Source organism: Musca domestica, unplaced genomic scaffold (genome assembly GCF_030504385.1).
Source record: "Musca domestica strain aabys unplaced genomic scaffold, Musca_domestica.polishedcontigs.V.1.1 59, whole genome shotgun sequence".
Taxonomy (NCBI): Eukaryota; Metazoa; Arthropoda; class Insecta; order Diptera; family Muscidae; genus Musca; species Musca domestica.
This window is the reverse complement of record NW_026712362.1, coordinates 3,039,894-3,049,685: the sequence shown is the minus strand read 5'-3', so window position 1 is coordinate 3,049,685 and position 9,792 is coordinate 3,039,894.

Here is a 9,792-nt window from a genome sequence, read left to right as displayed (position 1 = left end):
ATGTTACCCTTAGTTTTTTAACTCGGAGAATTTGGCCAATATTCACGTACTCCGTCGTGTTGTATTCAAAACAATTTCACACAAAAGTTGTGGTCCGTTTTATAGTTAAATATAATCCAATAGTCATCCAAAATACTAGACTTCTTCCCTGTCCTTAACTCTCTTCTGATGCGAAATTCCGTGTCGATTAATTTTCAATTGTGGCCTATAAAGCGACTACAAATTAGAAAAAATATATATTTTCTTCATTTGAACCTCTAAATATACATCTTAAAAACAATAGGCTTTAATGCTGACCCTAACGCTACCCCATGTCATTTCGTGAGGATCGGACGATAATTGCGACATGCATATATTACCCTCAAAACGTAGTGTTGGGGTGTGTAAAAATTTAGAAAATTTACAACTCAAAATTGTTAGGAAAATTGAAAAAATCTCATGCGATAAAAAAATATGATAAAAATTGAAAAAAAAAAATTGAGATTTGACAAAAGATATTCACTTCTTTATTGGTATATTTTTCCGCGATTTTCTTAGATTTTATCATTTTCTGGTAAGAGACCATTCCGAATTGATGGGAATCGTAAAAATCGGCCCAGCGGTTCTTGATTTATAAGCAGAATAAACAAGATCAATTCTTTTACATATATATTGTAGCTATTTTGCTATATATCCGATTTCTTGGCTATTAGCATCACTGTAATGGTCAGAAGTGATCTTTTAATGTATTTGTGATTTGGCTGGGGTTGAAAATATTCCGCGTCAATTGGTTCATAATTGTGGCTTATAGAGCAACTGCAAAATCATGAAATTTTTCTGTTTTTGGTCCATTTCAACCTCTAAATATTGTGCACTCATCTCCAAAAACAATAGGGTTCCATTCTGACCATAACCCCACCTCCATTTTCAATTTCGTGAGGATCGGGCCATAATTGCGACCTGTAGCTTGTTTACAAATTAACATGGACAGACGGATAACGTCTGTCGATCTGCTAGATCGACTCAGCTCGGCGAGATAGGAAGATCCATACATACTTTCCTAGGTGGGAAACCAATATTTCGAGGTGTTACATAATTTTTGGCCCAATCAAACTTATAAACCCCCAACACATAGTGTTGTAGTGTATAAAAATCCGACACTTTTAATGTTTTTTTTTTAAATCCAACCTTTTTTATACCCTACACCACAAGGTGGTCAGGTTTGGCCCAAGGACGAAGCCTATTGAAATTGGATATAAATCTTCGTCCGATTTGCATTTTATTGTGCACCAAACGTGTAATATCAGCCCGAATAGTATGGAATTTTGCACATACAACCAAATTAGGCCTGAAAATAAGTATGCCAAATTTGATCGAATTCGGTTTAGATATAGCTATAGCGCCTATATATATGTTGTTCATCCGATTTGTTATTTTAGTCCTCGGCAGCCGTAATATGCACTCTGTAACACCAATATTTGGGGAAATATATCAAATACAGCTCAGAAATATCTTTGCAATATTTTATCAAGATCGGCTCGGATTTGGATACATCACCCATATATAACTTCTTCCGATTTACCTTTTATTGTGCACCAAAAGTCTTATATTTGCCCAAATGGGATGGGAATTTGGCACTTACGACCGAATTGAGTCTCGAAGCTAGTATGTAAAATTTAGTGAAGGTCGGTTCAGATATAGCTAGCTATAGCTCCCATATATATTGTTCATCCGATTTGTTGTATTTGTTACCCACAGCCGTAATATGCTCTCCGTAACAACGATATTCAGGGAAATATATCAAATACAGCTCAGAAATAACTTTGCCAAATTTTATCGAGATCGCTTCAGATTTGAATATAGCTCCCATATATATCTTTATCTGATTTCAAATTAATTGTTCACCAAATGGGCAATACAAGTCCGAATTTAAAAGATACAAATACTTCGGCATATTTAGTCCTTTGAACTTTTAATTACAATTGTGATCATAGCGTGTATGATTGAATTCTCCAATAATAGCTTTTAATTCTTATGCGGAGCTCTATTAAATTAGCAAAGTGGTGTAGGGTATCATATTCTATAAAAATCCAGAATTCTTGGTTCTTGAAGACATAATTTTTAGAAAGTACTTTTATTGATCATTGAAAAATATTTTTTCAAAAATTGACGCTTGATGGTCTATTGAGGTTTGAATAATTTCGTTCGTGAAATATTTCTAATAAAAATAAGTTTTTGTGATTTTTTAACATTTTTAAAATTTTAAAAAATATTCTTAAGACCCCCACGATTGATGGTCTGTTGATCCTTGGAAAAATGTTTCAAAAAATCTAAATTTTTCGTTAAAAAAATATTTTTAAAAAATTTAAAATTTTTTGTTTTCCTTAAAAAAGGTATTAAAAAAACAAGTAAGCAAAGGCTGCAGTCGAGCGGGGCCGACCGTTGAATACCCTACAACACTATAATAAACGACACAGTTTATATATATTTCCAATTTAATTAACGAAATAGTCAGAAGTGCGTCTTTCCTGTATTTGTGAATTCTCCAAAAAGTCACTGGAATGGACATTTTCGTATTTTGTCTACAAAAGTTGGCAAACTCCTTCACACATTGAATATTTTTGGATGGCCATCCAAAATTGCTTGGCTTTTGCAATGTCCGGTAACCCCCATTTAAATGTTCGTGAGGATCGGGCAATAATTACGACCTCCTGACAATTTTGCAGTTTTTTGGACCATTTCAAGCCATAAATATATGGCGATCATCTCCAAAAAGAGTAGGCTTCCATTCTGATCCTCATATTATCTCCATGCAAAATTTCGTAAAGATCGGGCCATAAATGCGATCTGTATATGATATCCTGATATCCTAACTACTTAGTTTTGTTAGCTGTAGAAATATTACCAAATGTTTAATTCAAAATGAAAATATGCCAAAAATATGACAAAATTGAAAAAAATATGGTAAAATGTTACAAAATCAATATTTTCATCTTTAGAGAGATATTTTTATGCGATTTTTTAGACGTGTTTTCTTTCCTATCAAGAGGCCATTCTGAATTAATGAGAACTGTCGAAATCAGTTCAGCCGTTCTCGACATATATGAGATCTTTCAAACATATGTTCTTTGATAGACATACATATCGCACATATTTTGCTATATATACCCGATTTGTTGGATGTTAACATCAATGTAAAGATCAGAAGTAACCTTGTCATGGCTTTGTGATTTAGCCGGGATTTAAAATATTCGCGGTTTAATGAAAAATTTGGAATTTTTTCAACAAAAAATATATGGTCTATTTTACCCGCTAAATATTATCCGATGACCACCTAAATTGGTAGGCTTCTTCCCTGGCCCAAACTCTAGCTACATGCGAAATTCCGAAGTCGATTGGTCTATAATTGCGACAGGTATAGCTACTGCAAAATCCGACATTTTTTCAGTATTTGGTCCATTTCAACACCTAAACATTTGGCGATCATCTCCAAAAGAAATAGGCTTCTATTCTGATCCTAACCCCACCTTCGTGCAATATTTCGTTAGGATCGGGCCATAATTGCGACCTGTAGCGTGATTACAAATTAACATGGACAGACGGACAGACGGACGGACGGACATACATAGCTAGATCGACTCAGCTCGGCGAGCTAGGAAGATCCATATATACTTTCCTATGTGGGAAACCAATATTTCGAGGTGTTACATAAATTCTGGCCCAATCAAACTTATAATACCCCCAACACATAGTGTTGTAGGGTATAATTAATTTAATAGTCATAAAATTATATTTTTAAGAAATGCGCCTAATTGATAAAATAAAATATGTTTTAAAGGTCTATTTATACTTGAACGTTTTTTTTTTTTTAAATCACGTTTGTTGTTCTATTAAAATATTTAAATCAACTCTACATTTATTGGCCCATCAGACTGTTTGTTGGTCCTTGATTTTTTTTTTAATCTAACTTTCATATACATTTTTTTAAAAATCCTTTAAATAATCTTTAGATAGTCTGTCTTTCCCTGAGACTATATCCTTTAAAAAACAACTTTTAGAAAAATAAGTTTTTAAAATTCTCTTTGTTCTCCCATAAAATATATTCCTTAAAAACTCCACATTAGTCGGTCCTTGAAAAATTATTCCTTACAAAAACCCCTTTTTTAAAAAATTCTCGTTTGTTGGTTAATTAGGTCCTTGAAAAAACATTTCTTAAAAATTCCTCACATATTGGGTTTTTGTTGCAGTGCCATTTACCCTATCACCCAAACCGATCTCTATTTGAAAGTTAACAGCAAATTTTCTAAAAACGTCATGACAACACATAACCGGCATATTATGACATTAACTAAATTGCCACTACCGTCAAACACCAAAACAACAGGAACAACAACAACGAAAACAAGAATGCAACATACCGCTGCATGAAGGTGTTAAAATTGCTAAACAATTTCATGTTAATGTTGCTGGTTTTGTTTTGTTTCTGTTGTTTGCATTCTTGTTGTTGGTGCTGTCGCCATCCTCGTCGTCATTCTCTCTGATTTGTTGGCGATATTGTTATCGCATTTAGATGAGATATGATTTTGGCACTTAGCTTTCAGCAACGGAGGCAGCAGCAGCAGCTCAGGTTTTAACGTTGCTCGTAATACACGACTGAGATATGGAGGGCTCACTGCTATACCGAACCAAGTCATGAAAAATAAAAAATGCCGAAACTAGTGCCAATGTCCCCGCATGTGGCAAATCTATTTACTCTGCAAAGCACAATGTCAAAAAGTGCTTCGTTCCAAAGATAACGGTAAAAAACCTAAGTCAACGACTGTCCTTTTCGTTTTTATTCAAAGCAAAAATGAACCAAGTCAATGTGTTTCACTTTGAATCAGTACTATTAGTGAGCAAGTGCATATTGCCGTTCATTTTTCAGCAATATTAAAAAAACCAGTACCCTACACCACTTTGCTAATTTAGTAGAGCTGCGCATAACAATTAAAATTTTTGATGTGAGAATTCAATCATACACGCTATGATTATAATTAAAATTTAAGGTTCAAAGGACTAAATATTCCGAAGCATTTGCATCTTTTAAATTCGGACTTGTATTGCCCATTTGCACAATTAATTTGAAATCGGATAAAAGTATATATGGGAGCTATATCCATATATAATAATATATTTCTGAGCTGTATTTGATATATTTCCCCAAATATTGTTGTTACAGAGTGCATATTACGGCTGCGGAGGACAAAAATAACAAACAGGATTAAAAATATATATGGGAGCTACAGCAATATCTAACCGATCTTCACCAAATTTGACACACCAGCTTTTAGACTTAATTCGGTCGTAAGTGCGAAATTTCATCCAATTTGGAGAAATATTTGACGTTTGGTGCAAAATAAAAGATAAATCGGACGAAGTTATATATGGGACCTATATCCAAATCTGAACCGATGTCGATAAAATTTAGCAAATGTATTTCTGAGCTGTATTTGATATATTTCCCCAAACATTGTTGTTACAGAGTGCATATTACGTCTGCGGAGAACAAAAATAACAAATCGGATGAACAATATATATGGGAGCTATAGCTATATCTGAACCGATTTCGATCAAATTTGGCATACTTATTTTCAGGTCCAATCTAATCGTACGTGCAAAATTCCATACTATTCGGGCTGATATTACACGTTTGGTGCACAATAAAAGGCAAATCGGACGAAGAAATATATGGCAGCAATATCTAAATGTTGACCGATTTCAATAGGGTTCGTCCTTGGGCCAAACAAATGATTTGTGCAAAATTTCATCTGGATAGGGCAATAAATGCGAACTGTACTTTGTTTACAAAAATACATGGACAGACGGACGGACGCACATGCATAAATCGACTCAGAATGTGATTCTATGCAGATCATCAAAAGGAACTATGGGTCTATTTCGTTTCCTTTAACCTGTTAGAAACAAATGCACAAAGACATAATACCCTTGTGGTGTAGGGTATAAAAACTAGTTAAAAGGTATGTATACCCTCAGCCATAGTACGTGGAGGGTATAGTATGGAGGGCATATTGAGTTTGTCATTCCGTTTGTAACACCACGAAATATAAATTTTAGACTCTACAAAGTATATATATTCTTGATCAGCATAAAATTCAATGTCGGTTTTGCGATGTCCATCAATCGGTGGAAATCACTCTAGCTTCCGAGCCAATTGAGGTAGGTTGATAAAATTTTACTCAGATGTGTGTTTGGTCTACAGGGCGTTTGGTATTGAAAATGATCGGTATTTTGGTGACTTTCGTATTCAGAAATTTGATGTTTTTGCGATATTATTTAACGGATGTTTTCCAGTTTCCCATTTAAATATTGTAATGGACTATGACAAAACTTGCCTGTGCGTTTTCGTATAGACCCCATATTACGGTAACTCCCTATATTCGCTATTTTTATAATTTTTAAAAGTATAATCGTTTTGAAAAGATGAATAATCCCGGCAAAGTGGAAGCACAATGTGCGTAAGCTTCGCTGCAACAGTGGAAAAGCATACACAAATCAGAAGGGTCTTACGATTTCCGCAAAAACGTTTATACCTAATTATGATTGTGGATGCAAAATAAAATGTAACAGCCAGGTGAATGAATCTGACAGAGAAGTCATTTTGGAAACTTGCAGATTATGCAAAATAAAATGTATTTTTATTATAAAGTATTCAGCACGAAATTCTATTTACATTTTAAGTCTCCGAATAAGGATACCTGTCGAATTTGTGATGGACTTGACATAAGAATAAAATTCGATGGAGAAGAAACTACAAATTTAATTTGGCAACAGGAACTTCATTTAAAAGCAGCACAGCTAGCTCGAGACTCACTGAATACAGAAGTACCATCTGATGAACACTATATCTGTACTTTCGACCTTAAAAAAGCATTGCCTTTTCCAAAGCTATCGACATCAGTTGCTTATTACAAGCGGAACATCAACTATATTTAGTCATATAGCGAACACTTTATTATATTTTGTTGACTTGGTTCGCTTTAGCTATGAAACATTCAAATTTTATTCAGAATAATAATGAACCAAAGTAGATTTTTTTGTTTTTAAATATTTTTTAAGTAATATATTTATATATTTTTGTTTTTAAATTTATATCATTAGTTAATTTTGAATATAGACTTTTACATTTTCTTTTAGTAGACTGAAATATTCCTTCTAGAAATTAATGACAGTGCATTTACTTTACCTCTAAATATCTTCGAATTATGTTTTTATGACTTAGTTCGGTATAGCTGTGAACCCTTCATATCATGATTGATTTTCTGGTTGTTGTTGTTGTTGATGATGTTTTTGTTGCTGTTACCGTTGTTGGTGGTGTTCCTGCCACCTAGCCTAGACTAAGTGTTTCCAACTATCGACCATAAATAGCTGCAATTGTGTGGTGTGAAATTACGTGGGAAATTTTAAATTGGGATTTTTTTTGAATATGAGATTATTTTGTGGAATAAAACATAGGGATGATGGAGGAGAATAAAAAAATAAGATTTTATTTCAAAAATAAATATTTAAAAAGTTATATCAGATTTAGAGTTCAAAAAACTTGAATTTTTCAGACTTCAAACTATTTTAAAAATATATATTTCAGATTTCGACTTCAAAATACTTGTGGTTTTCAGATTTCTGACTTGAATCTACAAATCAGAAGAAGATTCATAAGTTCTTTGAATTTTTTTAATATAGACTTGGGGATGTGTATTCTAAAAATTTCAAGGAAAATATATGTAAAAAATAGATAAAACTAATTTTATCTAATTTTTGCCTTGAAATTTTTAGGATCTCCTAGATTTAAGGACGAAATTAAATATCAAGTAAAATTATATTTTGAAGTCTGAAAACCTCAAGTATTTTGAACTCGAAATCTTACATATTTCTTAAAAAATTAATTTGGAATAAAAAATGAATAATTTTGGGTGGCTTAAACAAAAATGTTTTAATTACTATCACATGAACTAAAAAATATTTTTGAAAACCCTATTTCTTAAATCTTATTTTTTATATATATTTTTTCCATTCCACCCCAATATCCCTTGTCTATTCACAACCCAAGTCATATTCGTTGTCTAAAAATTGCATATTTTCATCGCTCAATTATCAAATTTACAACAATTTTCTTTTGTGTTTTTTTTCTTCGCGCAGGCAAAACGACGACTTGAAAAAAAGGGCTCAATATTGAAATGAATCAATAAATTAATTTGCATATGTCGTAAGTGTGTGTATATCAGACAACTGTGCACGACTTAGACTATGGGTAAACCACAGATGTATTCGAGGAATCAGAGGCAAAAAATGGCACATTTATGCATATTTTTAGTATGTGAAATAATATATATATAAAAATATATTGGTGTAAATCCACGTTTCTGTTGGTTCTAAAAAAATATTCTTTAAAAAATCTACGTTTGAAGATCCTTTGGACCTTGAAAGAAATATTCTTTAAAAAATCCCCGTTTCTGTTGGTTCTTGAAAAAATATTCTTTAAAAAATCTACGTTTGAAGATTGTTTGGTCCTTGAAAGAAATATTCTTTAAAAAATCCATGTTTGAAGATCCTTTCATCCTTGAAAGAAATATTCTTTAAAAATCCACGTTTGAAGATCCTTTGGTCCTTGAAAGAAATAATCTTTAAAAATCTTTAAAAAATCCACGTTTGATAAACTTTTGGTCCTAAAAAAATATTCTTTAAAAATCCACGTTTGAAGATCCTTTGGTCCTTGAAAGAAATAATCTTTAAAAAATCCACGTTTGATAAACTTTTGGTCCTAAAAAAATATTCTTTAAAAATCCACGTTTGAAGATCCTTTGGTCCTTGAAAGAAATAATCTTTAAAAATCTTTAAAAAATCCACGTTTGATAAACTTTTGGTCCTAAAAAAATATTCTTTAAAAATCCACGTTTGAAGATCCTTTGGTCCTTGAAAGAAATAATCTTTAAAAATCTTTAAAAAACCCACGTTTGATAAACTTTTGGTCCTAAAAAAATATTCTTTAAAAAATCCACGTTTGATAAACTTTTGGTCCTTGAAGGAAATATTCTTTAAAAAATCCACGTTTGATAAACTTTTGGTCCTTGAAGGAAATATTCTTTAAAAAATCCACGTTTGATAAACTTTTGGTCCTTGAAGGAAATATTCTTTAAAAAATCCACGTTTGATAAACTTTTGGTCCTTGAAGGAAATATTCTTTAAAAAATCCACGTTTGATAAACTTTTGGTCCTTGAAGGAAATATTCTTTAAAAAATCCACGTTTGATAAACTTTTGGTCCTTGAAGGAAATATTCTTTAAAAAATCCACGTTTGATAAACTTTTGGTCCTTGAAGGAAATATTCTTTAAAAAATCCACGTTTGATAAACTTTTGGTCCTTGAAGGAAATATTCTTTAAAAAATCCACGTTTGATAAACTTTTGGTCCTTGAAGGAAATATTCTTTAAAAAATCCACGTTTGATAAACTTTTGGTCCTTGAAGGAAATATTCTTTAAAAAATCCACGTTTGATAAACTTTTGGTCCTTGAAGGAAATATTCTTTAAAAAATCCACGTTTGATAAACTTTTGGTCCTTGAAGGAAATATTCTTTAAAAAATCCACGTTTGATAAACTTTTGGTCCTTGAAGGAAATATTCTTTAAAAAATCCACGTTTGATAAACTTTTGGTCCTTGAAGGAAATATTCTTTAAAAAATCCACGTTTGATAAACTTTTGGTCCTTGAAGGAAATATTCTTTAAAAAATCCACGTTTGATAAACTTTTGGTCCTTGAA